Genomic DNA, 15260 nt, shown 5'->3' on the forward strand with positions numbered 1-15260 from the left:
CAACTATTATCAAAAATCCCAGAGAGATGCTAACAGCCAGAAATGGCTAACACTGATTAGCTCAGGGCGGTTTGCTGAACGCGTCCAAAACAGCTTTTTTTAACCACTCTTATTGCTGTGATTTTAAATACTATTCTAGATTTTACAGGTAGCCAGTGCAAAGAAGCTAATACAGGAGATTTATGTTCTCTTCAATTTGTTTTAGTTAGTACACGAGCTGCAGCATTTTGGATCAACTGCAGACTCTTAACAGACTTATTGGGGCAGCCTGATAATAAGGAGTGGAATTAGTCCAGCCTAGAAGTTACAAATGCATGGACTAGTTTTTTTTTGCATCTTTCTGAGACACAATGTTCCTAATTTTCGCAATATTACGCGGGTGAAAATATGCAGTCCTTGTCGTCTAGTTTTATGTGAGAATCACAGGACATATCCTGATCAAAAATAACACCCAGATTCCTTACTGTGGTGTTGGAGGACAACACAACATCATCCAGAGTAACAATATCTTTAGCTATTGAGTTTTGAAGGCCTTTGGGGCCAAGTACAATAGCTTCAGTTTTTTCTTGACATCAGAAAATTGCAGGTCATCCAGCTTTTTATTTCCTTAATGCACATTTGAAGTTTAGCTAACTGATCGGTTTCTTCTGGTGTGATCGACAAATACAATAGTGTATCATCAGCATAACAATGAAAATTTATGGAGTGCTTCCTTATAATATTTCCTAAGGGAAGCATATAGAAGGTGAATAGAATCGGTCCAAGGACAGAACCCCGTGGAACTCCATGAATAACTTTAGTGTTCATGGAGGATTTGTCATTAACATGTACAAACTGAGATCTATCTGATAAATAAGACTTAAACCAGCTTAATGTGGTTCCTTTAATGATCAAGTTGAGAGAACGGGCCCCGCGGAGAGGCTACGTCCAATTTTTATACAGTCTACGGTCCAAACGTGCAGGTCTGAATCTGCAGGTCCCTGGATCTGCAGACACAAACTCAGGGCTCTCAAGTGTCATGCACTGAGCGTGACAGTCACGCATTTCGGTCTTTTTTTCACGCACTCCCGCCAAACATTTTATTTCTCACACAGAAAAACATTTAATAATCAGCTGCAGTGCAGTAATGCTGCTATCACTATGGAACCGACAGAAATCCAGCTTGTCTCCTGGAGTTCAGTGGAGCTGCCACTTACCGGCCAATCAAAAAAAAAAAAAGACAGGAGATACACAATGGCCAATCAGAAAATAGCACTATTGTATCTTGGTAAGATTTAACACAACAACCAATGAAAAAAAGTATAGTTTTACTCTTTTTTTTTTTTTTTGTAACTTTATTCACACAAATTGATACCAGGGATTGCTGTTCAATCTTCAAACAGTATAACAATAGTAACAATAACAATATCGGTCGAGGTAGTGCATATATCATAAATGAAAGATTGAAACATTGAAGTACATAAATCATAACAGATGAAATTCATTACACTTCACAGCTTTACAGTTGGTGCAGTACTTTAGTTAGTCCAGGTAGGAGTAAAAGTAAGAAATGAAAAAAATAAAATTAAGCTTCTGGTTTGAAAAATTTGGTGGTGTGTCATAGAATTTAGCTAATAATAAGAAAAGATTCAAAATCTACAACTTTTTAACAGGAAATATATTTTCAAAAAGAAAATCCATTTTGAGTTTGAGTCGTGTACCTAACTTTCTGTTTAAAAAGAGGTTAATTTCATGCCACAGTGTTTGACTAAAAAAGCATTTCCTAAAAAGATGTTGTGCTGTTTCATCTGTGATTGACAAAAGGAGCAGAGAGGATCAATATTTAACATACAGTACAGACCAAAGGTTTGGACACACCTTCTCATTCAAAGAGTTTTCTTTATTTTCATGACTATGAAAATTGTAGATCCACACTGAAGGAATTAAAACTATGAATTAACACATGTGGAAATATGTACTTAACAAAAAAGTGTGAAACAACTGAAAATATGTCCCATATTCTAGTTTCTTCAAAGTAGCCACCTTTTGCTCTGATTACTGCTTCACACACACTCTGCTTTCTCTTGATGAGCTTCAAGAGGTAGTCAACTGAAATGGTCTTCCTCAGTCTTAAAGGAGTTCCCAAAGATGCTTAGCACTTGTTGGCCCTTTTGCCTTCACTCTGCGGTCCAGCTCAACCCAAACCATCTCGATTGGGTTCAGGTCCGGTGACTGTGGAGGCCAGGTCATCTGGCGCAGCACCCCATCACTCTCCTTCTTGGTCAAATAGCCCATACACCGCCTGGAGGTGTGTTTGGGGTCATTGTTGTGTTTAAAAATAAATGATGGTCCAACTAAACGCAAACCGGATGGAAAAGCATGCCGCTGCAAGATGCTGTGGTAGCCATGCTGGTTCAGTATGCCTTCAATTTTGAATAAATCCCCAACAGTGTCACCACTAAAGCACCCCCAAACCATCACACCTCCTCCTCAATGCTTCATGGTGAGAACCAGGCACGTAGAGTCCATCCGTTTAGCTTTTCTACGTCGCACAAAGACACGGTGGTTGGAACCAAAGATCTCAAATTTGGACTCATCAGACCAAAGCGCAGATTTCCACTGGTCTAATGTCCATTCCTTGTGTTCTTTAGCCCAAACACGTCTCTTCTGCCTGTTGCCTGTCCTTAGCAATGGTTTCCTAGCAGCTATTCTACCATGAAGGCCTGATTCCCACAGTCTCCTCTTAACAGTTTTTCTAGAGATGTGTCTTCTGCTAGAACTCTGTGTGGCATTGACCTGCTCTCTAATCTGAGCTGCTGTTAACCTGCAATTTCAGAGGCTGGTGACTCGGATGAACTTATCCTCCGCAGCAGAGGTGACTGTTGATCTTCCTTTCCTGGGGCGGTCCTCTTGTGAGCCAGTTTCTTTGTAACGCTTGATGGTTTTTGCGACTGCACTTGGGGACACTTTCAAAGTTTTCCCAATTTTTCGGACTGACTGACCTTCATTTCTTAAAGTAATGATGGCCACTCGTTTTTCTTTACTTAGCTGCTTTTTTCTTGTCATAATACAAATTCTAACTGGGACTATCAGCTGTGTATCCACCTGACTTCTGCACAACACAACTGAGGGTCCCAACCCCATTTATAAGGCAAGAAATCCCACTTATTGAACCTGACAGGGCACACCTGTGAAGTGGAAACCATTTCAGGTGACGACCTCATGAAGCTCATCAAGAGAATGTAGAGTGTGTGAAGCAGTGATCAGATCCAAAGGTGGCTACTTTGAAGAAACTAGAATATAAGGCGTATTTTCAGTTGTTTTACAATTTTTTGTTAAGTACATATTTCCACATGTGTTAATTCATAGTTTTGATGCCTTCAGTGTGAATCTACAATGTCAATAGTCATGAAAAGAAAGGAAACTCATTGAATGAGAAGGTGTGTCCAAACTTTTGGACTGTACTGTAAATCTTACAATAACAGAATGAACAGGATAACATCTGTGCAATCATTTCAGAGACACCTCTCACACCTTATTTGAGAAAAGAAATCCAAGGTAATAACCACGTGTTTCCCTAATCTCTATCAAAATACTGAATACTCAAAAAATATAGAAGCATGTTTACTAATTGTGCATCTTTGTATTAATTGCCTTATACATCTGTTATTAGTTGTATACTCAAAAAAGTATCTGAGTTTCCTTATAAAGCTCTGGTAGAGAGATTTGCTGGATAGTTTCTGTGATTGCAGAGGCATGTCTTCAAAACTTGAGAGCCCTGCAGGCTCCTTGTTGCTTCTGTGAACACAGTGAATAATGAAACTGATGTTTGTCTTTTCTACCAGTAGATGGCACTATGAGCCTATGTACTGTCAATGAAATTAAATGTAATACTCAATCACACTACTAGGCTAGTTTAATTACATTGTTTCAGAAGCTTACTGGTAGTTTAACTGCAGTCAGATTTGCTTAACAACTCAAAACGTAACATTTTTTAATGATTTATGTATTTTTGTCTAGTCAGCTACTGAATCCAGAAAGCATTTGGCCCTAAAGGAAAGGAATGATTTTTATTTTGTCTAAACTCGATTTACAGCTCACCTGTGAAAAGTATTTGGCTGTAGTGTTTTAATGTTTTGAAACTGCATTTGCAAAAATAAAGTAAGCTGTCAATTAGTCAAGTTCTGATAGTTGCTATTTCAATAAACAATGTTCAGAGAGGTCGTTGCATGCCATTTTAGAAGTTACCTGGCCCCCACCTGTACTGACACTCGATTTTGTAAGGCAGGTGTGTGACTGATGACAATTTTACAGATTAAATTATGTAAAACTGTGATGAGGTTCATAATATCAGATGGCTGCTAGAGGTTTAACCCACATAGCTAATTCTTTTTAATTTGCCTCACCTTTTGATGTCTTGTTGCTGCCGGCTCTGCAAATACTGTGGTAAGTTTTCCTCAGAATATTCTGCTGTTAAGGCCTGTTCTCAATAATTAGACAGATCAATGGCATAGAAGCACGCCAAAAGTAGTTACAATGAATGTTCAGCAGGTGTCGCAGTGTATTACCTAATCTATAAACCTAATGATCAGTAGTTTTGGTTTGTACACTAATTTTCTCAACAAAAAAAAAGAAAAGAAATGTTGACAGAAAGCTCGAAAAATAATCTATACATCTATAGATAGATGTTTATACAGTGAATAATCTACAGAGTCAGTGAGCATCATGTGTGGTATGAACTGTTGTGTAGTCATTCTGTTGCTCATGCAGGCAGTAGCCAGACAGAATTTAAGCTCTTACTGGACTACAACCCCCATCAATTGATGTTAAACATTAATGTATAGTAAACTGCAGCCTTGATTACATGCAAATGGGGTAGGGCACATTAGAACAGGATCCAATGTTATAATTACATTTAGTATCACATCATATCCGCATCACAATTGAAAACATAAACATACAGATACAATGGAAATGCTGTGCATCATGATAAATGAAGAGCAAGACATACAGTCTGCTTCCTACGATGTTTTCTTATTTTATACTTGTGGCCCAATAGGAACATGATTGGGCAACAAACAAACAATGTTCACATAAAAAAACGAATAATATATAAAGAAGTAACTAACAGGGTTCTTTTATGTAATAAGTGAATACGTGTTTAAGCTGCAGGGTATAAACAAAAATACCAGGGAAGCCAAAAGTAAAACAAAAAATAAAAACAAACAAAATATAACAAAAAAATAAACAAATAAATTTATAAAGATAAAGATTATTATAATAATAATAATGATAATGATAAGAAAAATAAAGAGAGGGGATGGGGGTCCATCAATCAGGAGACAGAACCTGAAGAGAGTGAAAGAAAGGGAAGCCAGCTTTAGAAAATACATCGTGTCATTGAGCCACTGAGTGCTAGAGGGAGCTTTAGTTGACTTCCAGGGAAGAAGAAAATGCCGTCTTGCCAATAAGGAAGTAAAACCTAAAATATCTTATTGGTTAGAGGTAAACTAATTACGATCTTTTAGGACCCAGATATGGCGACATGAGGGCAGACTTTTATGGTCATTGAAAGTATTTTTGACGTGGTATAAAAATAATTCAGCTAGAAGCGAGAAAGTAACAAACAAGAGCAAAACATATGAGTTAAATTGCAAGATAAAGCATGGCATATTTCGCAATTGTCAGTGATATTGGGATAGATTTGTGATCATCACATTTTAAATTCAATTCAATTCAATTTTATTTATAGTGCAAAATCATAACAAAAGTTATCTCAGGACAGAGTACAGAGTAGGTAAAGACCTCACTCTATGACTTATTTCTGATTTACATAGACCCAACAATTCCCCCGTAGAGTACGGTGGCAATGAAAACCTTCCCTATTAAAGGCAGGAACGTCAGACGCTCTGTGGAGGACGGCCATCTATCTGCTTCGGTTGGGGAGGAAGAAAAGGAGAGATAAAGAGAGAAAGGACAGACAGATGGACAGAGAGAGACAAAGACAGAGAGACAGACACACTTTCAGAGATGCAAGTAACCAAAGAGTAACAGTAATGTGAACATGATTTATATGTTATGGCAGTTAATACAGCAGAATAGTAGAAAAAAGCAAAGCTAAGGTGATAGAATATGACAATGATAATAATTATGGTGGCAAATATGATCAATGATGAGTAGCGGCAATAGCAGCTATGATACAGCGAGACAAACCACTGATGGTGTTTTTATGGCTACACATTTCATAGTTTATTAGACTAGTGATAGTATATATGACATTTTGGAATAATGGACTAAGTGTGAGATGAGCGCATGAGAGGAAAAACTGAAAATAAAAAGTGTTAGTGTATGAAATTAGATTTGTACCAAGAGAAAACAAAGACAAATGGGAATTTGAGAGAACATAAAACTAATTTCAAAAATAAAACGTATAACTTGCAATCAAATAATTTGTTGAATAGTATAAAATATTGACATTATTTTGTTTACGGTTCCTTCTGCTTCTCTCTCTAAGCTCAGTCCTTTGCGCTGACTCAGCTTTGCCGTCTCTCTGCTGCTCTCTCTTGTTTGCGCTCCCTGATTTTTTTGTTTGCAGTTTTGGTATAAACCTCTTGGGTGGGCGGGTTTTCTGAGCAGAGCGTCCCCATTGGCTGTTTAGGTTTTGACTGACACAGCTCAGTGACCCGGAAGTTACGTGTAGGTAGCTGGCGTGCTAAAGGAGAGAAGAAGAAGATGATGATGAGGATGATAAAGATTGACTAACGTTATCGTTGGGACAACAGTAAGAAACAAAATATGTTTAACTAGACATATAAATAAACACACACACCATCAGCCAGGTTGCATGTTTGTTGTTTTACTAGCCGCCTTACGCACGAAAGTAACCGAAGTAACGTTATGTAACGTGGATGTGTTGTAGTTTTTTTACGCTAAAGGTTGATTGACGCTCAAGTTATTTCAAGTCTAAAAGAAAATGACATGAGGATTTAAAGGCTATCCTTCATTCCCCTCGTTTTATACGCTTACTTATTGGAATAAATGTGTTTTAACGGCACCTTTTTTGGTTTATGTAGATGCATCACTCAATCTATGAAGAGGGTTGTGATTGTTTTCAGCACTTTGTGATTGTTTTTAATGATGAAAAGTGCTTTGCAAATAAAATGTATCATTATTATTATTATTATTGTTATTATTAGGATACAGGGCTTAAAGTGGAACGCTGCACAGCTCGTTGTGAGCTGTTCCACTGCCCCCTTTACCCTAAATACAAGCCAAGCCAAAGAGCAAAGTTTCAGCAGCACCTTGATGTTGACATGAGAAATGCCATTACGTACAGAGGAGTGGATTTGTGTGAGTCTGTGTCTTCCAAGGTGGAGTTGCCCAGTGCAGAATGGGAGAGGAGGAAATGGCAGAAGCTGCAAAGCAGGATGCCAGACTTTGGTCTGAGGATGACCGTTTCAACCTTGATGACCTGGAAAAGAGATGACCTCCAGGAATCTTATAAGTTCAAGTTCTCCAATATCATGGACACATGGTTGTTTTGTGACGAGATAAGTGACAAACGAGGATACTTGGCATATACTGAATGTATAATGGAGTAGTAACGGTCAATAAAAGCTGAGCAGCAACCACCAGCCTACTTTTGACCTCTACAGGAATGATTGAGGACATTGTTTTTGTTTTTGTTGTGTGCCAGTTATAGTGTCCAAAACCAGCTGTAAGTTCAAAGATTACCTCTATGTTCTATGTATTGTGATACCATCGTTTTTCATTGACTGATATACAGAGCAGTTTCTCTTTCTAGTTCTACACCTGTTTCTGGAGGTGTTCTTTTCTATTTTTTTTAAATCTCTCTAAAGTAGATTGCAGTGCCTTTTTGAAACCATATAATTTTATAATTTATGTGTTTACTCGATGCTTTTGCTTTGCAATACGGTATTCAAAATAACACAGCAGTAATTGTTAACTTTTAAGAAGGGGAAAAGAATGCAAATTTATTTTAAATGTTTTGTTTTTAAGTGAACACTTCCTACGTTATTTTCATTATACCATTACTTGGTTTAGTACTTTTTAGGAAAGTAACTGTTTACATATACAGTACATAAAAGTACCACATTCATTTATATTATTTGTAAATAAACCTTTGTGTGTTGAAAATGTACAAAAACCAGCTCTTCAGGTTTCTTCTGTCACTTGGGAGTGAGGAAGGTGTCCACTCATTCATGGCATGCCCTAGGTTAGCCAGGGCATAAGAGATTACTGCAGTATACAACCCTCTCAGAGACATTGGCCCTCATTTATCAAACGAACGTACGGCAGAAAAACGTGCGTACGACCATTTCCAAGCAAACTTCGGCATTTATCAATTTGGACGTGAGCGGGAGCTACGATCAAATCTCACGTCAGGTCTGAGATCGTGTACGCAAATTTGAGCATGTGTATTTGCAGTGCAGCACAGCAAAATCTGGCTGAAAATAATGAACAAACCTCAGCTGTCATTAAGCATAAGCAGTCACATATTAAGAACAGATCAAAACGGATTCTTAAAACAAATTTTTTTTTAAATTAAAATTGTGGTTGGAGCAATCGATTGTACTTGTGCATCTGAAGGCACCATCCATGAATGATTACGCATTCATCAATCGCAAAAACTACCACTCGATAAATGTACAGGTGATTTGTGATGCCAAGCAATCACTTTCAAACGTGGTGGCCAGGGGGAACATACGATTCTTTTATATTTCAAAAAAGCTCGGCTCCAGCCCCCCGCGACCCCGACAGGGACAAGCGGCCCAAGATGAATGAATGAATGAATTAAGGAAGGAATGTATTGGCGCACATCTCATCTCCTCGGTAAGTGGCTACCCTCGATAAATTGCATTAAATCAAACAATGTATCAGATGATTAATCTTTTGGTATGGTTCTTCTAGGTGACAAAGGTTATCCTCTAACGGAATACCTTATAACCCCACTGGCAAACCCCGCAACAGAGCAGGAGTGCAGGTTCAACAGTGCGCACACACACACACGGGTCACAGTGGAGCGCTGCTTCGGGTTGACTGCCTTTTCCATACAGCGTTTTTATGGGCCCCTTTTATTCCACTCTTAAGACTGCCAAAAAGCACATCTTTATTTTGCTCCATGTCGGATGTCAGGATGCCGATCTCTGTGTCAGAAAAGTTTCTTTTCGTACCAGCGTTTCTCCTCTCCATGTTTGACCTCAGTGGGCGAGGCCTCAGAACCAGGAATATTTAAGGGCGTAACATGTTAAAGACGATCGAATTCAGCCGCCGCATTTATCAAGTCCCGCTCATTCGTACGCTGAGATTGGTCGAATACGAATGTTTCATAAATGACACGTGTGTCCTGTCCTACGACCAATTCTGCGTTCGGATCTGTGCCTGTTTTCACGCAAGATTGATAAATGAGGGCCAGTAACTTTATCATTAAATTCATTTTCCATTAGGAAATACATCCTCCATTAAGCTCAAAGTTATTATACGGACTAATGTCGCTAAACTACAGGCTATGAATGTATTTTGACACTTGATGCAGGCGAAGGCAATAATAATGCTGGTAGACTTATGCAACGTATAAATTCATATTTTTTCATTTTAGGGTTGAATAATTAAGAATAAATCAACAGCAAAGCGGCTTCTTTAAAAGTGTGTCCTGACATGAGCGCAGCCTGAGAGTGGAGCCTGGAAGCATGTGTATTTCAATTAATTAAAAGGTATAAAATGAATGGAATGAAGGACATTAAAACATTAAATCCTCGTGTAATTTTACGTTACACAACAAATAAACTGATCTTCAGTTAAACAAATTTATTACAAACATTCACATCCTGGATGTCTGTAGCCAGATTCTTTTTGAAGAAGAAGAAGGCCTAATTAAATGTGAGTATTTATGACATACATATATTGTCTGTGAGTAACATTTTGTTATAAGTTATAAGTAAAGCAGGGTTTAGTAGAGGAAAGAAGGATTTAATTTAGCTTTCCTGTCACAAAAGGCTGTATAACAGCGAGGTAAAGCACTGAGTGAGTGACATTAGTTGAGATACTGATTATGGACGTTATAAACGTATTTTTTTTTAGAGAGACGCAAGCTCCTCTACTTTTCACTCCCTTACTAGTATTTGTTTACAGGGCTGTATGCCCGGACCCATGTAGCGGCGGTGGCCAATGCGGCCTCTATGGTTACACAAGCAAATGTGATGATGTCATTTGTTAAAAATCACGTACTTTCCCCCGTCAATCAGGGGAGACTGGCGGAGCTGCCTTGTTAAAACCTGAATTGTCACCTTCTCTCTGTTGAACAGTGAAACACTGGGACCTGAGCAGGACCTAAACAGGGGCTACATGCATTCCTCTTTGAAACCCTGCTTTGCTTTACTTATAACTTATAACACAAAAAAAGCGTTACTCACAGACATTATATGTATGTAATAAATATTTACATTTAATTAGTTGTTCATCTGCTTCTTCTTCTCTCCTTTAGCGCGCCAGCTACGTAAACGTAACTTCCGGGTCACTGAGCCTACTGAGCTGCGTCAGTCAAAAACGAATCAGCCAATGGGGACGCTGCCCACCCAAGAGGTTTGTACCAAAACTGCAAACAAAAAAATCAGGGAGCGCAAACAAGAGAGAGCAGCAGAGAGACTGCAAAGCTGAGTCAGCGCAAAGGACTGAGCTTAGAGAGAGAAGCAGAAGGAACCGTAAACAAAATAATGTCAATATTTTACACTATTCAACAAATTATTTGATTGCAAGTTATACGTTTTATTTTTGTAATTAGTTTTATGTTCTCTCAAATTCCTATTTTTGTTTGTTTTCTCTTGGCACAAATCTAATTCCATTTTAGTGTTTTTTATTTGCCGGTGGCTGTTGTGAATAATGCTTATATTCAGTTGTTAATATTCTCTATATAGTTGGAGAGGTGCCAGTTCATCTCCTGGGCACTGCAGAGGTGCTGTTGAGCAAGGCACCGAACCCCCAACTGCTCGGGCCGCTGTTCATTGGCAGCCCCCTCGCTCTAACATCTCTCCATTAGTTGCATGTATATAGGTCCTGTCCTGTGCATGTGTGTGTATTTCGGGCCTGTGTGTGTAAAATGAAAAAATCTTCTTCTTCTTCTAGATATATACTGTACATCTTAGGATTTGTTATTATATGGTTGCCAGATAATGTGCATTCTTTGTTTCTTGCATTCCAGAACCTGTAACCTGTCTGCACAATTGCACCAGTGTATTATCAAGTGGCTCCATGTAAAAAGTACTAAGATGTGTAACTTTACAATCCAGAGATTTTTATTGGGATGGCAGAGGAATATGATGTACATTAAGTTGAAAATTGTTTTGATATTTGCAGGAAAAAAACGAAAAATGAAAAACACACTAAACCAAAAACAAGCTGTTTCTTCACTTTGTTCTACTCCTCACCTGCACCAAAAAGCACGAGCCAGTCACTACGAGTCCCTACAGTCAACTGACCAACTGCTGTTGCAAGTGGACCAGGACCATGCTAAAAACCAGGGGGAAAGAGCCTTTGCAGTAGCAGCCCCTAGACTCTGGAAAACTTCCCCGCGGGGCCAGCAGCTTTAGCAGGGGACCCCAAACTTCCCTTTCCCGGGCCACATTAACCAGCTCTAACTGGGGGATCCCGAGGCGTTCCCAGGCCGGTGTGGAGATATAATCTCTCCACCTAGTCCTGGGTCTTCCCCGAGGCCTCCTCCCAGCTGGACGTGCCTGGAACATCTTCTAGGGAGGCGCCCAGGGGTCATCCCTACTAGATGCCCGAACCACCTCAACTGGCTCATTTCAACGCAAAGGAGCAGTGGCTCTACTCCGAGTTCCTCACGGATGGCTGAACTTCTCACCCTATCTCTAAGGGAGACTCCAGCCACCCTCCTGAGAAAACCCATTTCGGCCGCTTTGGTCCCGCAACCTCGTTCTTTCTGTCATGACCCAGCTTTCATGACCATAGGTTAGGGTAGGAACGAAGATTGACCGGTAGATCGAGAGCTTTGCCTTCCGGCTCAGCTCTCTTTTCGTCACAACGGTGCGGTACAGTGACTGCAGCACTTCCACGCTATGTTGAAGAGACGTGTCCACCAAGACAGCCCCTCCAAACCCAAAGCTTTCAGCATTTCTGGACGAATCTCTTTGCCACTGTGGAGTTGTTTGACTACCTCAGTGACTTCCGCCAGGGATATTGACAATGATTCCCCATCAGCCTCCAGCTCTGCCTCTACGAAAGAGGGCGTGTTAGTCGGATTATGGAGTCCCTCAAAGTGCTCCTTCCACCGCCCGACTACCTCAACAGCTGAGGTCACCAGCGTCCCGTCCTTACTGTAAACAGCTTGGGCGGTTCCCCGTTTCCCCCTCCTGAGATGTCGATGGTTTTTCGGCAGAACCATAGAGTTTTGCCGACCTTCCAACAGTACGTGAGCTGTCCTACCAGAGAGGAGAGGACTCTGGACCTGATGTATGTTAACGTTAAGGATGCATACATCTCCTCTTCTCTCCCCCCTCTGGGCAAGTCAGATCATAACCTGGTTCACCTCAAACCCTGCTATGTGCCTCTGATGAAGAGGAAGCCTATGACCACAAGGACTGTGAGGAGGTGGTCTGAGGAGGCTTATGAGACACTGCAGGGCTGCTTTGAAGTGACTGACTGGCCTGCACTTTGTGAGCCGCACAGGGAGGACATTGATGGGCTCACTCAGTGCATCACAGACTACATCAGTTTTTGTTTGGAATGCAATGGCCCAGCTCGGACTGTAACCTGCTATACCAATAATAAGGGAGGAGAGTGCAGGGAGTACTCAATCTTAAAATCCGGGAGGCTAAAGACAATTATAGGAGAAAGCTGGAGAACAAACTCCATGAAGGATGTGTGGAGTGGCATGAGGACCATCACCGGGTTCCAGAAGACTGGTAGCATGGGGTTGGAGGACCGTGTGGACCAGGCCAATGAACTGAACCTATTTTTTAATAGGTTTGATACTGTGGCCCATCCCCCACATGATTTTGCTGCTGGCTGCCCTTCAACTACTGCCACTTTACCTCCCCCTACTCCTCCTCCTTACAGATCACTTGACTGCCCCTCACCACCTCATTTCACACCTACCTGTTCTGGCCCTCCCCCTTCTCTACATCATGTCCTCCACAACCTGATGACCTCAGCTCTCCCCCAACGGTCACCTCTAGAGTGTCCTTCACGCCTGACCTGGTGATAAGACAGCTGACAAGACTCCACTCTGGCAAAGCTGCAGGCCCCAGTAGTGTAACTTGTAACTGGAGCTGCCGCTGGTAAGTGTGTATCAAAGCTGCAGTGGAAACACAGGATTACTCTATCATTATCTTTTTTATTGATGTACTTTTAAATTAATTTAGTCAATGTACTAAATCTGCTTTTTGTTTTAAATCAATTTAGTCATCGTACTAAATCTGATTTTTATATATTTTTAAATTAATTTAGTCAATGTACTAAATGTACTTTTTATGTATTTATTTTTTAATTAATTTGGTCAATGTGCTAAATCTGCTTTTTGTTTATTTTTAAATTGGTTTGGTCAATGTACTAAATGTACTTTTTATTTATTTATTTTTAAATTAGTTTGGTCAATGTGCTGGATCTGCTTTTTATTTGTTTTTGAATTGATTCATTCAATGTATTAAATCTGCTTTTATTTGTTTATTTTTGAATTGGTTTGGTCAATGTACTAAATCTGCTTTTTGTTTGTTTTTGAATTCATTTATTCAGTGTACTAGATCTGCTTTTCGTTTTTTTTTAAATTAATTTAGTCAATGTACTAAATCTACAATAACGAGGTTGCCGTAGTGACGGATAAACAGGAAGAGACTGGGTAACATTAGCTGTCCTCGTGGATGCCTCTATGTTTAGTTTTTCATGAAAATTTTAAACATAACGTTACCTATCTGATTAGTCTTTATAGTTTTGTTTGAGTAAATGTGTCAGTCGCATATTGTTTGTTGCTCGTTGTTAAGGTAACAGGAAGAGAGAGAGTAACCGCTTAACATTTAAACATCCACTAGTTCTACTCAAGTACTCACAGCTCTCCTTCTTTCAGCTGCTTTCTTGCTAATTCCATAGTGTTAAATGTTACACGCTGTTAGCCACTTTAGCTTAGCAGTTAACTTCACAGCTGGTGATGGCTTGCCCCGCTCTCTCTCCTGCTCTCTCTTGCTCGGTGTGTCGTATGTTTAGCTACTCCTCTGTCTCCTTTAGTGATAATGGTAAATGTAACAAGTGGTGTATTTGTAGCACTGGAGGTGAGGCTCAGTGTGCCCAACAATGTGGGCTTCGTAGATAATTGGCAGTCTTTCTGGGGAAAACCTGGTCTTATTAGGAGAGATGGTATTCATCCTACTTTAGAGGGTGCCGCTTTCATATCTAAGAACCTGGACGCAGTTGTTAGCGGTCTAAAACCATGCCGACCCAGTGTTGGGATCAGGAAGCAGAGTCGCAGTTTAGAAAATAAAATGTGGACTTTTAAACATCAGATCTCTGTCATCTAAAGCTGTATTAGTAAATTATGTGATATCAGATAATCATATTGATTTACTCTGTTTGACTGAAACCTGGCTGTGTCATGAATAATATGTTAGCCTAAATGAATCCACTCCTCCCAGTCATATTAATACTCATATTACTCGAGGCAGTGGCCGAGCTGGAGGCGTTGCAGCTATTCATGACTCAGACCTATTAATCAACCCTAAACCTAAACTAAATTATAATTCATTTGAAAGTCTTGTTCTATGTCTTTCACATTCAACCTGGAAAACTGATCAGCCAATTATACTTGTTATAGTATACCATGCTCCTGGTCCGTACTCTGAATTTCTATCTGAATTCTCAGAGTTTCTGTCAAACTTAGTCCTTAAATCTGATAAAGTAATCATTGTAGGAGATTTTGATATTTCCGTGGACTTTGATAATAATAGCCATAGTACTGCGTTTATCTCTCTATTAGATTGGATTGGTTTTAGTCAGAGTGTACATAAACCTACTGACTGTTTTAATCACACCGTCGACCTTGTTTTGGCTTATGGTGTGGAAATCAATGACTTAATAGTCTTTCCACAGAATACTTTTTTATCAGACCATTATTTAATAACTTTTAAATTCGAATTACAGGACTACTCACCTCTGGGCAAAAGTTTCTACACTAGATGTTTATCTGATAGTGCTATAACAAAATTTAAGGAAGCGATTCCATCTGCATTTAATTTAATGCCTTATCCTAATATTCC

Source organism: Echiichthys vipera, assembly GCF_963691815.1.
Source record: "Echiichthys vipera genome assembly, chromosome: 4".
Classification (NCBI taxonomy): domain Eukaryota; kingdom Metazoa; phylum Chordata; class Actinopteri; order Perciformes; family Trachinidae; genus Echiichthys; species Echiichthys vipera.